Genomic DNA, 21,410 nt, shown 5'->3' on the forward strand with positions numbered 1-21,410 from the left:
ATTTTTGCTACCACGTGATAAATTTACATACTGCTTTTCACATCACCTATGAGGAAATTATTATGGTACAAATAAATAAATAAATTTAATTAATGGTAATTAAATTAAATATTTTAACCTAAGAAGTATGCAAAAAGAGGGAAAAAAGTGATCCCTCCTAGTAGGGAAAAAAGTGCTACTTTGATCCTTCCTAGTGGTGAAGAACAACAAGGTGTTCTAAAAAAAATTCGAGTCCACATTAAGCTCGACCACGTATTAGTGCACTCATAGAACTATCCACTATATAACATACAACTTAAATGTGGACTCGATCCTAACTTGATTTCGAGTACAAAATTTGTAGACAAGAGTCTATATTTCAACCCTCCCCATTTTATCGATATCGATAAGAAACGCAAGCGTGTAGCGTACTACACTATTTAAATTGCTTATGTTGGTACTATGGTTCTTTGACAGTTCTTTGTCGTACATTTTGGTAATGATTTGCGAAACAAACGGATTCCACTCGCTAGTATGGAAGTCCCGTCTCTTAAAACGTAGTGATTATATGCTCTTTGGTGCTATACTTCGTTTATTTTAAGATTAGAACGATTCTAACCTCAAAAGTAGTGGTCATTATATTTTCCTTCCGAAATGCTAGGGTTCCAATGATATCTGATATTGCGGTACAATATTATATAAACGACATTATAATTCACTTCATAGTTACTCAGATTTAATTTTGGAGGAATAAAGTTAGCAATACTTTTGTGGTTATAAAATTTTTAATCTGAAAAAAAAAAAACGGGGTGTAATTATTATGGAGTTATACTTGGTGTGTTGTACTAGAGGACCTATTAACCTCAATAACCAATCCGATCTGATGATGGAGACGAAGGTGGTCATTAAAACTAATAATAAAAACGTAATAACGTATCGATGACTGTGATAGAGATAGAGACTTTTATCTCTCTGTACTGATTTTCTTTTCCGCACCAATTGTGAGTTTCTGTTTGGCCCAATGTTTGACAGGAAGAAAATGCCTTAAGGGATTAAGTCCACCATTTGTACTTTTTTGTATTGTGCAATAAAGGTTAAAGGTAATTTTGACAAAAAGCCTTGTTTTGGTATTAAATTTTAAGTTACATCGACAATTTCATATTTCATTTAGTTAAGTTGAGGTTAAGTGACTTTGATTAAAATATAGATAAGTAATAGGATACAGTTAGGGAAAACATAAATACGTGAGATTATGTATGTTTGTTATTCTTAAAGATTCTAAGCCATAAAAACAAAATAATATGCCCTTCTCGATTAAATTACTTTCTCTATAAAATTAAGTTAATCCGGAAAATGGAATCATAGGAATCCAACATTTACAGTTTCTGTAACTGTACTCAAGCTACTCGAAAAATAGGTATGAAAAGTGGTAATTCTGTTATCGAACTGTCTGTATAGGTAGAGCGGTATTTGAGAAGTGAGTGAGGAATATACATTCGCGTGGAAGTAACATATCGTGGCAGGCCCGTGCTCGTGCCCGTGTCCCTCAGGGAATTGGTAGGAACATAGCAAATATTAGTTTCCTTCATGAGATATGCTTTCGGTTCGGTTCGATGACCCGTGCAAATTTTGTGTCAGAAGATTAAAGTGAAAGCTATCTAGACTGTATCATCACACATAACAGTGCTTGGGTTTTTTGTCTAAAAGAGTTTTGCATAGCTTATCGCTAAACGAATCTGTGTTCTTGGGCTTATTCTACGTGAAACTACTAGACACTATCTAGATACCTATTTGTCTGCGCGTACTGCCCCAGATTCAGTTCAGACTAAAATAAATTATTATTCGTAGATAAGCATAGGTACGCAGATATTAATGGTTTGGAAAGTTTGAAAAAAAAAAAGTTTAATTATGCAGTTCATCATTGCTAGTTCACTAGTACTTACTTGAAGGATTTATTTTCTCCGAATATATTAGATTTTATTCCAATATAGATAATTTTACCGGGGAGTTAAGAAAACATCTGACACGCGACATTTGTTCAAATCTTTGTGTTGCAAGGATATTAGGTAAGTAACTACTTATCTAATCTACATGCAAGTTTTATAGAAGTTAATAAACTGTCTGGTTAGAAAAGAATTTAAATGAATAAAAAAAGGAAACACCAAGAAAAGGTTTTTTTTAATGGGTATGTAAATATCTCATGAGACATTACTATGTAAGTCGTTTCTAAAATTACAAGTTGTGTTAGGTATCAATTAGACAGCATTTACCCATGACGTTCTATTATGTAAAATATATTTACATGTAATTCGTGGTTTGGTCATTGAATACTAATAGAACTCAAATACTAGTTGTATTTTCTAAGCGACATAGGTAGACGCTTGTACATGTATATGCAATGAGATTTTTTGTTAAAACCCCATAACGAGCCACGAGGCGATATCGGATCGCACTCAGGCACGTAGCGCTAACGTAGTCCGAATAAGTTAGGTAAATCCGCTCCAGACGCGCCTATACCGTTACAAACGTTAGCATTCCATTCCACAACTAAACCAAATTATCTCATTTCCACGCTATTATTTAACTTGATTTGGGTTCGTAAGATAGTCGAACCTTTAACTTGCAAAATATCTGAGAATGTAGAAGCAAAAAAGTGAGGGTAAGCCGGAGTAATATTAATTGGAACTGTATAACTGGTAAATTGTCTTTAACATTAAATCCAAACTTTATGACTATGATTATTAACATTAGCGAACTTATGTGTAAGCGGGCCTAAGCATGTGTTGTAAAAGCCACCGTTAGTGGGCATGGGCACGAAGCGAGTGCAGCGTGCAGCGAAGGCTCTGTTGCTAGGCATACGCTGAATTCGCGATTGTTGCCCGGCCGCGTCGCTCACACGATGAACGTTGCCCCCGACGCCCGCTCGCATACCTATCCACTACCTACCGCGGCCTGCTGAGATCTAGGTAACATTGCACACGATCATGCTCAGCAATTCCTTGAGCTTTTGAAGCGTAGATATATATATATATATAGTCTTACCTTAACTATGAAATCCAAATGTATTCAAGGTAGTAGGTAAACATATTGAAGTAGATCCGTTGAACTGAACTAATTCGGTTCAATCGATCTATAGTCTTACCTTAACTATGAAATCCAAATGTATTCAAGGTAGTAGGTAAACATATTGAAGTAGGTCCGTTGAACTGAACTCATTCGGTTCAATCGATCTATTAGTAATGGTAATTGTAGAATTTGTTTTCGACTAGCGTAGATCTTAAGTAATGTTCCGGGCTCACCCCTCAGCGTCAAGTGAAGAGCGCCCTTGCTCTCTGTATCCCGCCCTCGCGCCGTGTGCGGCGACAATGCGACCTACATGCGGATGCATGCGGTAATTCAAATAGAATGCAATCTTTTTACGGTCGCACCTCTGGGACCTATGTAACAAGTTTTCAACACAATCCTCTAGGGAATAGGTAAACTAAGTATGGCGGGCCATAAATTTGCTAATTTAGCAATTAGTCTTCCAATCCAATACAGCTAAGTTATCCCGATGCAATATGAAACCGGAGTGTCCGGGCCGGCGCGACTGCACCCGCCTGACACCGGCTATTAGGGCGACCGCTGACCCGTGCCACTTACGCGCCCCTCTCACGTACGAACAGCTAAACCAACTATACATCGGGTACTAAATCGGTGACTTTTGAACTCCATTCCCTCGAGTACAAAATCTAATTAAGATTTAAAGCCCAGTTGATATGCTTTTGTGACGGCGGGTGGGCGTGCGAGTTGTGTTTTGTTATGTTAACAGTTAACTTTACCAGGAAGTAAGGGCTACAGTGCGATGTCTATTGACTTGCATTCGCAAGCATGTACGATACGAATGCTTCGTGTCGAACTGTGTTTACGAGCGTCTGGCCGATAGCTGACCGGCCGGCCCGTCATTACGCCCATATCTCTGTGTAAGGAATGAATGGCAAGCTTTTGCGAACGTACGCTATGCATGAGCTTTGAGAGGTTAGGCACGTATTACTAGGATTTATTCTTCTAAAAAGTTCCTTTCCGAGATTAACACGTGTGGCCGAGAGAAACATTCGAATATTGCTTCTTGGGAACAAGTGGACCCATATTTACTAAACAAGTATATTCATAGATTACTTATTGAACAGAAATACATATGAACACCAATTTAATATGATATTATTTTCAGTACCAAATAATGTTGGTTAAATTCACCTTAATGCCTGGAGAGGTGTAATAACAATGGCTTCATGGATCATGTTTTTACAGCGGGATTGCACTGGAGCGAACCAGTTTCTTTATAAAAACTATAATATGTATAGCACTAGACATGAAATACCTATACATTGCATTATCATATTACACGGGAACCGTGGTCATCGCTCAGAAAATTATGCGATTCGTTTTCACTTGGAAACCACACGGGGATAAAAACGGACATAAACAAAGAAAGCCCTAGTACTACGAGTAAAAAAACAATGAAGAGGGCGCAGGCCCGCTCTGGTATCCTGCACTTGAATTATTCTACCACATATTTTTGCAATCGAGAAGCAGTAATTATATCGCGTGATGGCTTAACGATGCAATTCCCATCAAGATAAGTACTAGGTTTATTGTTATTTAGGCATTATAAAGGATGGACTATAAAAACTGGCTTTTAATTAACTACTTTCAGCCATCCTCACTATAAGTATTTATAGCCACGTAACTTAGGTATAGCTTTTAATTAATGATGAACTATGTAGATGCCGTCTCTTTGATGATTGTTGTTGGCTTGTAAATGTACACATTGAAAGTTTTTATTTGTTGTTATTTTTATGGTTAATGTAATGTCTTAGTTTTCTATATTTTGGCAGTGTATGTTTATATCTAAATATATTTATTATTATTTGATTTATCTCGAGTTTAACGATTAAGCACTATTGCGGAAACTACTTTTGTTAACACTGTAACAAAACCTTCCTTTATATATATGTATTTATAAGGAGTAAACACTATGTAGAGAGCTATTTATTTTTGGTGGTTTCGAGAATAAACACAATTACGGAAATAAATCAGCGTGCAATGCATGGGAACGAGGGTAGACAAAATAATAGGGATCGCGAGCTTCGGTCTGAATGAGTCGCTTCCCCCGAGTGAAGCTCGCCGGGGTCAACCTGTGCGTGCAGCATCGACCCACATTTGAAGGATTACAAGTAGCTGTTGAGAGAATTTACCGCTATCTTCGCCATATAAGCTGTATGGATATTAGGTCGCTACGAGCAAAGCATGCTCTTGCGCCGACATCTGCGCAAATATTGATTTAGTAAGTTGGAACCACAATGGCGGCGGTTGAGCCCGGGCAGCCTAATGTGCGGCCGCAAGAGCCGTCAATGCCATACAATATTAACATCAGGTTTTCGTTAAATTACTTGCCACCAAGATGACCAGGCCATGTAAAATAAAATAAATATTTGACGTATATATTTCCCACGCGTGTCTCGACCTCAAAAATCACTCACGATCCCAAACGAGAACAAGAATCTTATATAAACTGTTTGGCATAATTATAAGTAAAAGAGAGGAGATTATGAATTTAATAAGTAGTTTATTAAGTTAGTACTTAATTAATACGATGGATAACGATTACGTTACTTAGTTAAAGTAAAATGCCTGTATAGTGGGTAATCTTTCCCTCGAAATTGTTACGTCTTTAGGAAAAATTTACTATTGTTTTGACAATGGAATGAGAAACAAAAGAACGGTTTGAAATTAGTACAGCGGCCGCGCCCACTAAAGCAGTAAGCAGGTAAGTCGGTACCGGTCGGTAAGTGCTGTGTTTACATACCCCTTTCTTGGCCCTATCTAGCATTGGTGTAGGATTGTAAAAAGATTTTAATTTAAAACAAATAAACGACTCATCATCATTGGCGATTAGTTAAGTGTTTTCGATAAAAACTATTGGCGCCTTCCGCGGTTCCGCTCCTTCCGCCTAATTACACGATTCATCTACACGAGTTAACTAAAAAACGTCCAAGCACCTACTTACTCTTCTATTTGTTTTGGTATGTTTTATACTTATACATGTTTATTCAAAATACATTAACTCGCAATGAAAACACACTCAATTATTAAGAACAGTTTGTCATCCAATAAACGTTAAACGAGAATCTGAAGTAGGAAATGAGCTCGTATTACTTGTCATTATGCAACATGCAATATTAATGGTGGTTTTGTACCGTTACCAACTGCGCCGCCGCAATTTTTAAGAAACCACTTACCGCATCGAAATATATGTTTACCTGCCCGTAATAATATCATACTCCGGAAACCAGACTAGCACCGTGGCCAATTGGAAATTTTCAGGTCTTAAATACTCAATACTAATACCTAACTATAAAAAGTTGTACACCTAATTGTGTTTTCTCATAATATTAAGGTTTTTGGATAGTTTTTTTAACTTTCTTGATGCATTACCATTGTTTAAATAAGAATTTTATTGGAAAGCACTTAATATAAGAATGCTTGCTCCAATTAGCGAGATAATACTAATAAGTGGGAAAAAATAAGAAAAAATCCAACTATCTTTTTTTGAAACAAAGGAAATGATTTTTTCTTTAGAATTACCATGTTGTCTAGTTGAAGTAGTTATTTTGTCTCGTTTAGTTGTTCTCGAATTCACAAAACTGCCAAATATATATTTTTGTTATAAGTTCATGGGACCACGTCTGTTCGAAGTCCGAACCGCACGCGCTACTCGCACGCACAACACTGGAAGATGGACATATTTGAAGCGTGCAAGTTAATAGTTATGGCTGTCATTTGACGGATGCTTGTGCGATTATAATCAATAACTCATTTCCAGAAACTGCTCATACCGTCGCAAATTGTAAATATTGAAGCTCTTATATGTTTACCTTATCGATATACATACAACGTCCAATTTGTTGAGCATTGCAATCGATTTACATCACTTCAGATAAGTAACAGCGTTTTTATTTACGTGCGTGGACCGATTCTACATAATTAGGTACATGTGTCAGATGCTAGCTCGGTAGGTACTGTGAAGGTTTCCAACCTTTCTCGTGGTAGATAACTGGCAACGATTATTCGAATTCAGACCTATCGCCCTGCTGAAGGAATAAAGATCTGCAGGCGATTTGATTCTGAAAGTAGCAAGCATCTGAGTTACTCGATAGTTGTATTGTGTTGTTTGAAGAAAAAATATATAAATATTATCAGAATCTACCTGGAGCGTTTACATACCCCACCTCAGATAGACCGTAACCCTTTTACAGTACCTATTATGATAGTTTTTTTTTATATACTACGTCGGAGGCAAACAAGCATACGGCCCGCCTACTTTAGATAGAGTAATAGTTATAGATATTTTATTGAAATATCAACCATTTTAATATGTTTGCTACTGTTTACAAGACTCGATTCAGCAGTTTATGTTTGTAACATTGTATAGACTTTAAGCCAAAAAATGCGACATCATAACCAACTTCACGATTATAAATTAATTTGATTTGCATCGGCTCCCAATCTCTTTTGTAATATTTTTTACACGACTGACGAAGAGTTGTTCCATAGTATCATTTAAATGTATGTATCGTTGGGATCCTTATGTGATCCCGAGTAACATAGGCTATGTGACGTCATAATAACAAACAATATGTACTACGTATACAGGTAGTTCTTTGGGAATGTATTGTTTCTGATCCTGAAATTTCAATAAATTTCTTTAAAAATTCACCCAGATTTATTTTATAGGTACCTATCACAATTTTTTTATACCACGACAGTGGCAAACAAGCATAAGGCCCGCCTGATGGTACGCAAAAAATATTCTTATTAATTATATTCATGAATTAGCTAATGTACTTTGTAGCGCTAATATCGCCTATACTTTAGCTAAGCGTATCCATCTAAAAAAAATAGTTTTTTTTAAATATTCAAAATAATATGTTAAATCTTCGTCTATTAAGTAGTATATGTATGGCACATAGGTAATATTAATATGTAGCATAATAAATTTTGTTTAATTAGTGTTTGTCGAGGACGAGCACTGTAAGAGATGTGTACTTAATAGAATCGTTGCCAAAACAAATTTTGTTATAGCAACGATTCTATTAAGTATTCTTCTTATGTCGTATAAATCAGTAGTTTCTATGGAAGATCACCTACGGATCATGGAGATAGTTTTATAAAGATACTCGTATTGTTTTAATTATTCACTACTGTCACACAATTGTGTTCTAGGGTAGACTAGTTTTATTTAAATAAATGTAATTGAAACACTAAAGGCAATGTTGCATAAATGAATACATATGTACCTAAGTATATTTAATTGTAGTGCATTTATGTAAGTTTATTACCGTTAGTATATATTATTTATCGCAAAGTATAATGGCTTGTTTTAAGTATACTTATCCTGTTTTTATTTGTTTATTGCCTGCACTTACTACTGTTTTAGTTTAGCCTGATGGTTGACTGATAGAGAATGCCTTAAGGCATTAAGTTCGCCATTTGTATTTTATTTGTTATATTGTGCAATAATGTTTAAATAAATAAATAAATGTTGCGTAATAATTAATTAAATGATTAGTTGTAATAGAAATGAGTTACTATTGTATGCTACAACATTCTTACATACATATGTACCTATATATAAAAGAGCAGATGAGTAAGTAAGAGTCTGGCCTATTTATGTTGCAGTATACAAAAAAATACAAGGAAATAAATATTACATCACTTCTATAGTTATCGCATTAATAATGACCATCAAGCATATCTGTTTTTTACACCATAATATAAGAACAGAAACGATCGTGATTAGTTCCAACATCAAGATATTGAATGAATACGTATAAGAATTATAATTATTGTTATGAAAAAACTAGAACCAAAAAATGCCTATATTATATTCATTCAAGGTGAAGATGTCGGCGCACGAATGTCTAGAACCGAATTTAGGGAAGCGCGAAGCAGGAAGTTCTGTCGCAGATTACTCGCGTGATCGTTTAACTAGCTCGATAATAGGAATTAACCCGCCGCCTCTGTCTGTGCTAGTCCTTGAGGAGTAGGTATGTTCTTGCTTACCTGAATTTTATTAGGAACTAATCATATATATTCTAGTTTAATCTGGAAAAAAAAATTACAGTACAGCGAATATCTTTAGAAATACGAATAATTCCGTAATATACGTATCCACTTAAATATAGAAGCTTTAACGGTCTTTTTCGCCAATTTATTGATTTTCGTGCACGTTTCCTTTGAGCTTTCCTCGAGTGTGAATAATTCATGTCTCGAAGACTCAGTTGACATATTACTTTCATCGACTCTCCCCTATGGAAGAGAGAAAATGTGATAAACGCAGTACTTTAATGCCATGGACTGTGAAGCGCTTTCTTTGATATTACGGTAGCCATATTAATATAAATTTTAAACCAATGGAGCCGCTATAGCTCTACAGGCTTAAATCTATTTATTGTTGCAATAACAATATGTAACATTAAATAGATTTAAATAGTTCCGGGTGGTATTTGGAGACATAGAAGATGTCGGTGGCGTTACACGCAGCTTCCGAGGTGCAAGCGCCTACCTCCCAGGACAATGACATCGCGCGTTCCGCACGATAAAACACAATCCGGACATTATGGAGAGCCCAAACCATTTTACTCACGTAAAAACTGTTAGATACTATTTATAATTGCGTCATTAAGAACTCCATGCTTGTTTTGCGAACAGTGACCTGTTTTTCGAGATCGTTCACTCGCCATTTTTACGTACTTAAATATGAATTTAGGGGATATTTTCGAGCATGCTTTCGTATTACGGCACATGAAGGTGGCATAACACAAAAAAGAGGTTAAAATTCAATATTATAACTTAATAGTTATAAAATAATGTACAGATTCCAAATTGTTATTTTATCACAGATTCATGATTAACCTGCTTCCTAAAATTGGAATTATTCTGTTTAATGTACTTTCTATAGTAATTTGTAATAAACCATCAAAAAAGTTCATGTCCAAACAGTAAGGAGTGGCGCGATAGATGGCGCTACTGGTTGATTAATTCCGTTAATTAGGGCTGAGTTACAAGGGTGTTATCTCATTGGTGGTTCAAGCGGGAGGCAGGGATCCTAAATGGAATATTTTGTACACCTGTCCATAAAGTTCACAAAGCCATGTCGTTGGCGGTGAACACTATACATGCAGAGAGAGGCTCGTATATTGCCGCAGGCACCCCTCAGCAACACAAACGTTATATCGGTGTAAATACCAATTGGTAAAAGACCTACTCAAACACGCCATGAGAATTTTTACTTGGTGAATGGTAAAATGGGCATGTATATTTGTCTTATTACTTAGAGTGTCTGTGCCACGACCGTAGTCAACGCCATTCAGTTTCTGTAGGCTGGGTAACATAACTCTCCTCGGTTGACTCTTCGTCAATAAATGCTAAGAATATGAAGAAAATGCTTATTCTGCAGTAATTTCTTTGTAAAATTCTTGTTGTGAAGGAGTGAATTTGAATAATTTGGGATCCTCATGTTTATTTGCTGACTTATTAGTAGGCAAAGTGATAGAGTTAAGGTTTCATTGTATTATTTGTTACTAACAAAAAACTATCGTAAATGTACTTCGGTACAAGAAAGATCCCGTACGGGGTTTTTATCACAAAACATTGAATCCGATTTCTTTAAATAAATTTTAATTAAAAATCAAATATAATAGACTCATCTCATCTCATCATTAATTACACAAATGAAACGGATGTACTAGTACAACAAACTTGAGTACAACTAATTCTAATTTAACTTTGTTGACTAATGTTTAAATGAATGTAGGTGAGCCCATTCCCACGTACGACAGTCAATAAGTATCTAAGTTAGGTGTTAGCTCTTAATAAGCAGGTCGATTCATTGGCCAGGGGTGATATTACATTAACAAGCCAAGATTTAGCACAGTGACGTCAGTACTTTCACGCCTTATACGTTGCTGATTGACATGAAAGGAGATAACTATTGTAATAAAAACTCAGACCAGCAAAAAACTCGAGCTAAATAACATCATAACCTACATTCCATTAGGCGGTACCGAGCGCCTAGCGAGCCCCGCTATTGAATGTGAATTTTAAACGGACCTCGAGTAGGGCCATATTTGTGTGTTTCTCTTTATCGGTCATTGTGACCTGCATCACAGCTCTTATTCTGATATTGATATTCAGGCGGCGACTCGTCGCGAGGTTTCGTACCGGTGACTACTTACTCGCTTCTCGTTTACATTAGGGACCAATAACCATCCTGCAGTAAAAGAAAATTCTTTTTCTTTGTTTCGCTAACATGGGAGAGAGTTTTTGTCCCTACCGGGGCTTATATATATTCCCACGCAGAGTAAGCTCGCGAGCTGCCTACATTTTGTATTTGCAGAATGTTGTTCATTTGTACAACAGAATTTATATGTTTGCACGCCGATTGGAAAGTAAAGGTTAACTACACTGAATATCTATCGCATGACATATACGGTTATCTATCTTTCTACAAATCAATTAGCAATACAAAACGACAATGTATATCGTGGCATTGAAGTCTTCTTATTAAATGTGATATTTGTTTAATCAGTAAGTGTATACCATTATGATCCATCAATATAACCTTGGATTACTGACTAAAACAATGGAACCAAATTAAAATGTGTTTAACGACTGTGAAGTAACTCACACTTTAGTTAATCTCGCAAGGCAAATGGTAAGTGACATACCTATATTATGATAAGTTCTTCATTAAATATTTGCATCAACAGCATTCCTTCAAGTACGTATTGTCCGTAAGTATTATTATATTTATTATTTAAGTGGGATACAATAACACCTGAAAGTTTACGTTTATGATTTTCTATTCGAAAATTATATTTGCCAATCAAAACATACCCGAAAACAAAATAATACCCATTTTCTTTTTAAGGAATTGATTAATATATTTAGAAGTTCATGATTTTTTTATAACGCTAAACATCATCATTTAATGACAAGCAAATAAAGACTATTTTATAGTTTTAATAAATTCTATAATGATTGTCACGATACTATGATTAGATTATCACGACGCGCACGCTTTGATACTTACATAATAGTACGCGAATATCTCAATGAATATACCATGAAATCAAAGTCACGTCACGACATTAGGATCGGGCCCCCGTGCATTTCGGGTCTACCCCACTTGACTCAATCCGGCCGTGATTACAATATGGCAAGGGAAACAGAAACGGTTTCCGAGGTTTTTTGCGACATTCTTGTGGTCCGGTAACGGTGCCCGTTCCTAGAGCATCGGCCCGGCCGCGCGGGCGCAGCGTCGTGCACTCACTTATACTGCACTAGGAGCCACTCTTCCGATGAGTACGGAACAGTCCATTTTTATTACCACTAATATACACACTTGAAACATTCTTGATACAATCGATTTGATTTACAATATCAATTTTCACTATTCGTTCGCTATTATCGCAATTTGTGCAATTCACCGCACTCTTTAAAAATACTGGTTATCCAATTGTGGAGAGTTTTATTTTTTTGAGACCATAAACCTACATGGAACTTATGTAGGTAAAGAATAAATGTGAATGGCAACACATGTACTTCGAGTGTGGAAGGTTGTGGGGGTCAATGGCACCGCCGCAGATTCAGTTCCCCATAAGTTGCCATTTTCCCAGGAAGCGGGCGGCGACGGCGGCGGCGCGTGGCACCGCGGAGCGCGCCCGCGCATTTTGTCACGCCGGGGCTTGCGCGCGCATATTGACGTGCACACATTAATGCGAAGTCAGCAGATCTTCGCCACGTTTTGAGGGCATATCGTTTTATAGCTGCCGATAAATTATGGCTGTATCATTTATTAAACGAAAAATATTATTTTAAAACAACATGGGCAAGTGAAGGATTTTACCACCCTAACCAAAGAAGCGGTACAGTACTTAAAAACTGTAAATCTTTGAAGTAGAGTAACACAAAAAGTCATACGACAAAAAAAACAACAACAAATAGATAGACGATCACCTATTATATACAATTGTGTTCATGTACCTACCTATTCGCTCAAATATTTTACAATGTAGGCAACGACCTATTTATAAAGTGTTTGACTCTATAGATATGTCAAATTATACGAGTATAATACGAATATATTTTTAGTTAGTCAAACTTATTGTACATAAACCTGTGTAGAAGGAAGAAGTTAATCTAGTCATTTAACTCTTATCAACAAGGCGTGTATCCGCAACAAATTCATCGGAAGCTTTGTCACAAGTAGATAATCGGCCTTGTTACTATGCCGTCATCGATGGCTATTTACTTCAATTAAATTATTCAAGTTGGTCATGATTTTAACATTCAAAAAGTAACGGATTAATCAAAATCTAAAATTCAACATTGCAACGTTAGGCGTGCCATCGAATTATCTGCTCCTCCGTAATGTGAAGGTAAATCTCTGTTTTTTTATTCGTTTAACAAGAATTTCAATTAAGTAATTTAAGCCTTCGAGTGAGCAAAAAATATTCTAGGTATCATTAAAATGAGGCGCCCGCCCGACAGTCTCATGGCGCTTTACCAGATGAAACCCCTGCGTTTTCTTTTGTATATTGTTAATAAATTTACTGAAAATTCACGCATTAAAAATGATTCCAACTCCAACTGAAGCTAAATATTCTAAATAATTCTAATTTTAATAAATGTGACGAAAATTCAGTCGAGACGCTGTGATTCGTGTCCATCAGATGCCACAGAAACTACCTACTGTATATTCAAATTGAAGAACAACAGCAATAAAGTTTGACTGGTGGGATAGATTGTTGTGACTGGATAATTTTTCACAGTTATAAAATTCTTACGATCAATAAAAAATTTATCGCGGCTTATTGTTGGGTCGGGGACAGTGGAGAGGTCCTCAAAGTGCATCGCGAAGGCGTGTGGCCGCGGCGTGGAACCTTCACCCTGCACTTGAACTCGCCCGCCGCCGCCGCCGGCTCCCACCGCGAGTCGCGACGCGACGCCAATACTAGCGACGCAATCATCCGGATACATCGCGAATTTTTACAATTAACGCATTCATTCAAGCGTATTGGACTCATTTTTAATGTTTTTTTTTATAAAGTTCCGAACTTAAATATCTACTGTATAAATGTGATTTCTCGATTTATTCCACATTTTTATTATTAACATAAATGGGATTTAATTTCGTATTGAATAACCATAAAAATTATTCGTGGTCCTGAAACAATTTTTGTTATAATTGAAATATTGTGTAGAATACGTATCACGATTACACTTTTATTTTATTTACGTTAAACAATTTATATTTACTAGATGCCAGCTAATTATACTAGTTGATATTTTTAATAAGTGTGCGTTTAGTACATTAAATTATTTCCCTTTAGACAATTATAAATATTCGATATATAACAATGTTACATTTTCATAATTATTAAAAGGTCTCTATTATATTCACAACTTAGGTATGTAAATAATATCGTTTCCACAGTTAATTCGTTTCTTTAGACGATTAAGCCTGTTAGTTTCATATTAGTATACACATGGATATTTACAAGTATAGGTAGGCACTTAAACAATTCAAACTTTTTTCGCGATAGCTTGAAATTATGTATAAATTACCTGCGTTGTTTGCCCTTAGCTTACTACATACAGTATAGTGTCCATTCGAGCGTCTATACTTTAGCTGAAACATCAGTCCTGAGCACTAGAAAGTAGCGGAAATGTATTGGTTGTTTTGTGGTTTCAATATTTAAACCAATTAAAATTCGATAAAAGTCACTAATAAAAAATCGGCCAAGAGCATATCGGACCATGCTCAGAGTAGGGTCCCGTAGTTACTCTTCCGTCACAATAAGCTAAACTGGAGCTTAAAGTATAGTAGATTATTAACCAAGTGACGAACTGTGGATAGTACGTCTTTTTACTATGAAGGGGAAACTTTTTACAATAAATCAAAAACAGCAAAACTGATCATGTCCGCTATAGTTTTCATTTAATGTCTTTCTTAAGCTCTACTTCCACGATTTTTTTAATATTTTTTTTGACCTAGGGGGGGGGGACATATTTTTATTCTTTCGGAGCGATTATCTCCGAATATATTCACTTTAATCAAAAAAATGTTTGTTGAAGAACCCTATTAGTTTTGAAAGACCTTTCAAACGATATCCCACACTGTTGATTTATATATCCATGACAAATTTCAGCTTTCTAGCACTAACGACCACGGAGCAAAGCCTCGGACAGACAGACAGCCAGACATGGTGAAACTATAAGGGTTCCTAGTTGACTACGGAACCCTAAAGAAGGGAATTTCATCTGTTCTACTATAAACAATAGTTTCGAACGTCCTTCTGGAAAAGTAGATCGAGTAATTTTACTCCAGAATCTGTATAGTGTTTTATACAAATACGGTGCGTAAAATTTAAATCATATTAAAGATAGTTTTAATTATATTTTGTGAATCTGAAACAAATGATGCTATAACGGTTTATCCCATAAGTGACCTGAGTCCGGTAATCCTCAAGAAGTAAACCCTAGATTATTTATTGAAGATTTTGTTTTGCTTTACAAGTATTCATTAATTGCATTTTTAACACACATAACACATTGGTGGTTAATATCAAATAACTTATTCCTTATTCTAAACTTTTAATTTCGTCAATGTATAGGCCGTACCCAGAGCTACCGTCTTGTTTTATATGGCTGGTATTTTTTTTATAAATAATGATATGTTTTCATTATTTTTATAATATAATACTACTACCAAGCTACTCTTAGTAAGTTTTATAAATTTAATAGATTTCGTTTTAATCATACGGATATAATCAAGAAAATATGCATCTTTCAGCAGCGACGCCCTAAAAACTAAAATCGCAGTTGTGTACTCAATGATAAAATGTTACCAAAAAATATCAGCAGTTTCAAACAACGTGAGGTACCCTAGTAGGTCACTTAAAAAAACATAAATCTGAATAGATACCCCACAACCGCCATACAAAACCAACGAGCGAGCCCCAATTTTTCCATACAATAATTGCCCGAGAAAAAAGCGCCCTGTACTTTTCAGGTTGATTTCATGTTCATCGTAAAGAAAATATGTATTTATTTTCAGAAAGAGCTAAGAAAAGCAAATATACAACAAAATTTTGAATATCTACTAAAGTTATTGAGATTATAGGAACTTCCAGTATGATCTCAGTATATCCCGATGATGATACGGAACATTGTTAATAGATATGCCTGTAAACTGCATTCGAGTCTCATATACTGATGATAGTAATGATTAAGTGTCTTCCCGTTGCGTGTAGGTCACATGATTGAGGACATTTTGTCAATTTGTACACCTCCGCGGCTAACGAGCGTTACATGACAAACGTTTTTTAGGCTTGAAGGTCGTCACCGAACACTCCTCTAAACAAAAATTCATACACTTACACGTCTTAATTACTTCCATCTCATCAAGTCTTTTACAATAGACAACATAAATATCGACATGGATCATTATAATGCGATATTTACTTCAAAATCAGTCGTAGTTAGTGGTGCATCAGTTTTTAGTGAGTGGGCTACTGCGGACTTACATCAACGAAGACGTGCACTGTATGCCTTGTATGAGGAACGGCGGTTTAACACGAGTGATGAATTTAAAGAACATGTCAAGCAATATTCGAAAAAGTTTAAAATAGATTGTCATATAGCTAAGCGAAATTATCTAAGTCAAAGAATAAAAAATAGTACCAACATTATTAAAGCAACCTGGAAAGTAATCAATGTGGAGACTGGTCGCTCGAAACACAGAGTGAATGATTTTAAACTAAATATTGATAACAAAATTATAGATTCCAATTTAGAAGTAGCTACAGAATTTGAATTTTTTTTCACTGACGTACCAGTTTTCACAACTAAGGATTTAAATTCATCACCCTCATCTGCTGTTACTCTATTAAAAGATAACGCTCCAGAGTGTTGTGGAGATTTTCATTTTGAACGTGTTTGTACCTCCGATGTTGTAAAGGCGTTTAATTCGGTTAATGTCAAAAAAACGAATGACCTCTGGGGAGTCTCTGTCCATGCTGTCAAATCCTTAGTAGAAATTATAGCGCCTGACTTAGTAATTATATTTAACAACAGTGTTGATTGCGGCGAGTTTCCTGATTTAATGAAACATAGTAAAATAACTCCTTTATTTAAATCGGGTAGCAACTCTGACCCCACTAACTTTAGACCGATATCTGTGCTACCAACGTTCAGTAAGATTTTTGAAAAAATAATTCTTTCTCAATTAGTACGACATTTTAACGTCAATAATTTAATGCATAATAAGCAGTTTGGTTTTACACGGGGTCGCTCGACAACCGATGCTGGTGTCGAGCTAATTAAGCATATCTTCGATGCCTGGGAGGAGTCACGAGATGCTATAGGTATCTTCTGTGATTTGTCTAAGGCCTTCGACTGCGTTTGTCATGAAACATTAATCAGGAAACTACACTATTATGGAGTTAGAGGAGCGGCACTGGATTTACTTAAGTCCTACTTAAATGGTAGAATACAAAGGGTCGATGTGAATGGACAGCGATCACCGGGGTCATTGGTCTCTATGGGTGTACCACAGGGGTCAATATTGGGACCTTTCCTGTTCCTTATCTACATAAATGACTTGCCATTCCTTGTAAAGACCCACCATGATATAGTATTGTTTGCAGACGACACTTCACTTATTTTCAAAGTCAAACGACAGCAACAAGCTTACAATGATGTAAACGATGCTATTTCTAAAGTAGTAAATTGGTTCAATGTTAATAATTTATTGTTAAATGAGAATAAGACTAAATGTATTAAGTTTGTCACTAGTAATGTAAGGCATGTACAAACAAGTGTCATTGTGAAGGATGAGGAATTGGAATTAGTTGATAGTACAGTTTTTCTTGGTATAACTTTAGATTCTAAACTCCAGTGGGGTCCCCATATTGCTACTCTTTCGAATAGACTGAGTTCTGCAGCTTTTGCAGTAAGCAAAATCCGTCAGTTAACTGATGTCAAAACAGCTCGATTAGTATATTTTAGTTACTTCCATAGCATTATGTCATATGGTATTTTACTGTGGGGTGGTGCTTCAGAGATAAATACCATTTTTGTTCTGCAGAAGAGGGCTATTCGAGCAATATATAAAATGAACCATAGAGACTCACTGAGAGATAAATTTAAGGAAATTGACATCATGACAGTGCACTGTCAATACATTTATGAGAATATTCTGTATGTGCATAAAAATATTGCCGATTTTAAGAAAAATTGTGACATTCATAATATTAATACTAGAAATAAACATAAGCTCGCCGTGCCCTTCACTCGGCTCCATAAAATTAAAAAATCATTCATGTGTAATTGTGTGAGATTTTATAATAAACTTCCAAACCATATTACTGAGTTACCAATTAATAAATTTAAGAATCATGTAAAGCGTAAACTTATTTCTAAAGCTTATTATACCACACAAGACTACATGAATGATAAAACAACGTGGGATTAATTGTGATTCGAAATGATTAATTATTTATTATATTTGAATAATGATGATGAAATGGATATTCCAATGCATGTATTTCCTTTGTTGTTTTTATTATATTTGTTTGACATTTAGAATTTATTCTAGAAACAATCTAGACTAGTATTTTTTATACATTTTTTTTTTGTATGACTGTATTTTGTGAAAGTTTTAGTATTCAATTTGATCTATGAATTATATTCATTAGTATTATATATGGAATAATATTTACAACATCAATAAATTGCTCTGATAATTAGATTAAGATAATTATATGTAATACTGTCTTACTATTCATAAGTGCTTGTTGCTAGGCCTACATGAATAAAGTATATTTGAATTGAATTGACATACTTTGAAATATTTATTTCGCGTCAACTGTATTCTTGAGAAAAACATATTATTAATATAATTTGAAGGTTTTGTAGTTGATTAAGCCCTGAACCTATATATTTATATATAATAAGTAATTATTATATATTTATATATAATAAGTATTTATTTATCGCTTGGCGAGGAATAGAAGCCTATGGAGGAATCTAGTCTTCAACAGAAGGACATGATATCACGATCCTCAGCATTGAGGGACCGACTGAAGAAGAAGAAGTATTTATTTATATAAAATACAAGTAACATAAGTTTATTATGCTGGATTTATATTTAATTTGAATACCAAAAATTGCTTTGGGGTTATCTTATGTGTCTTATAACGGTTTTCAATAATTATTTTTTATATATTATATCATTTTGTGTATTTAATATATAGTATAAATATGAACACCACTGAAAGTATAAACAGCCGATCAAATACATAAATATGGTAAGACGTTGTTACACAAATCAAAAATTTACTAAGTCTAACAGTAAGCTTAATAAGGGTTGTGTTTTGGGTACTTAGACAACGATATGTATAATACACAAATATTTATAAATACTTAAATACATAGAAAACACCCATGAGTAATCTAAATCTCAGGAACAAATATTTGCGATCATCACACAAATAAATGCCCTTAACAGGATTTGAACCAGGGACCATCGGATTCATTTGCAGGGTCACTACCGACTAGGCCAGATAGGTCCTCAAAACAAACAAAACTAACAAATTCGTAACCACTTAAAAGCTTCATTACAAGCAGAGCGCGCCAAGCTCGTGAGCGTTAATCACGTTTGTTTCTTTCATTGTTTTCAGTCACATTGAACACGCCTGTAATAAACTTCGATAGTTTAAATTAAGTACCTTGTTTCAGCTGAATGGATTATTCAGGTTAAGTAGAGGAATTAATTTTGTTGTACTTTGTAAAGTACAATCGAGAATGATTAGTGGTTGGCGGTGTGAAATATTGGATCCGCCACGCCGCGAGCGCGCCGCACGGGCCGTTTGGATCCACTCACGAAAACCTATTCAAACCTTAATTCACTTCTCCGATTCGCCGATCGTCTAACAATTTATTTTATTGCAGGATTAGGTAATTATATGTTTAATGTGTAAAGCGAGACTAATAATTAAGTTCAAGTATGAAATTATGATTCCATAGGCGTTCATGTGGAAAATATGCAATTTTTTTTTTATTATAATTCAGTTTATGGTGCGTGATACTTTTATGGCACTTGTAATTAACTTCAGCAGTTTATACTATTTCTTTAGTTAAATAAAAATAATTTGACTAGATTTCGTACAATATTTCTTTTGATAAAGTTGGATTGTTAGATTATACTGCTCTTTTTAAACTATGAATAACCATGCAAGAACTGAAATAATTTCATTAAATAAACTAAGAGACTGAAGAAATAATCTTGCTCTTGCTCAATTCCTACTGCCTGAAGAGGATACGTTCTCTTGTCAACTCGGCGGAAAAGCTCGCCGGCCGGCTCGTAGCCGCTACACCTACCACTCGCTTTCAGGTAACTATTTATATACTTACCGCTTGTACACAACTCTTTTTTTTAGGTTTTTTTATTCATTATTAAGTGCTTCCGTAAAAGTAATTGTACCTATAACTAATAAAAATAGTTGCACCGGAAATATTTTGAAGTGATAACAAGACTTACCTCTATAACTGAGTGTCAGTGCGAATTTCGAGGTCTTCAATTGCAGGTCGGTAAATGTTTATATCACTAGAGTCCAGCTGGGCTGAGGAGCGTCTCGTGGAGCCCGGAGCGTGGTGTCTGCGGCGCGGCCGGCCCGGCACTGACGCGAGGCGGTCGGCGGAGGCGGGCGCTCGCGCGGTGCCGCCGCTCTCGGGAGCTGGAGGCTTCGCGGCGAGCTTTCAGCGACACAAGACTCGACCCGTACGCACTGCACACTGCACTCGCCCTTGTCTACCCACGCGGTGCGAATCGCTTTTCAATCGTCTACTGTTCTGAGCGCCCGACGCACGTTTGAACTCTTCGCAACGCCCGCTTTAGCGTATAAATATGAGGGCCGGTGGCGGGGGCGCCGGACCGCGACGCATCACGAATCCACATACACATAAATTGAAGATGCAGCTGTTGTCCTTCCCATTGATTTTATAACTTATCTTTCTGTTACACCCAATTAGTAAACCCTCAACTTCCGAACGATGTCACGACTGCCGCTGCATGCGCGGCGCGTATGTTATGTTCCGATAATTACAGGTACGAGTTCACATAACAATTGTGTCATAAGCGGGGCCCATTGTTACTGCAGTTAAGACATTACAATACACTCTTCGTTCGTATTTGTAACCTGATCACGGGCGCTGAAAAGGTTCGAAGGTTATTGAGTAATAGGGATGTTGCCTGAAAAGCACCAGAAAAATATTACAAAAACCGCAGTTATAATCAGACATAATTTCTATTTAATAAATCC

General features: G+C 35.8%; 1 protein-coding gene across 1 annotated transcript in view; it reads right to left on the minus strand.

Annotated features, from left to right (window-relative positions):
* Window positions 1–21,117, minus strand: part of LOC133521392 (mucin-2) — a 45,240-nt gene extending 24,123 nt beyond the window's left edge. Inside the window, exon 1 of the mRNA XM_061856333.1 lies at window positions 20,630–21,117. The gene's annotated coding sequence lies outside the window, so the exon portion shown is untranslated. The remainder of the gene's footprint in view (window positions 1–20,629) is intronic.
* Between the last annotated feature and the right edge of the window lie 293 nt (window positions 21,118–21,410).

Source organism: Cydia pomonella, chromosome 9, assembly GCF_033807575.1.
Source record: "Cydia pomonella isolate Wapato2018A chromosome 9, ilCydPomo1, whole genome shotgun sequence".
Lineage (NCBI taxonomy): Eukaryota > Metazoa > Arthropoda > Insecta > Lepidoptera > Tortricidae > Cydia > Cydia pomonella.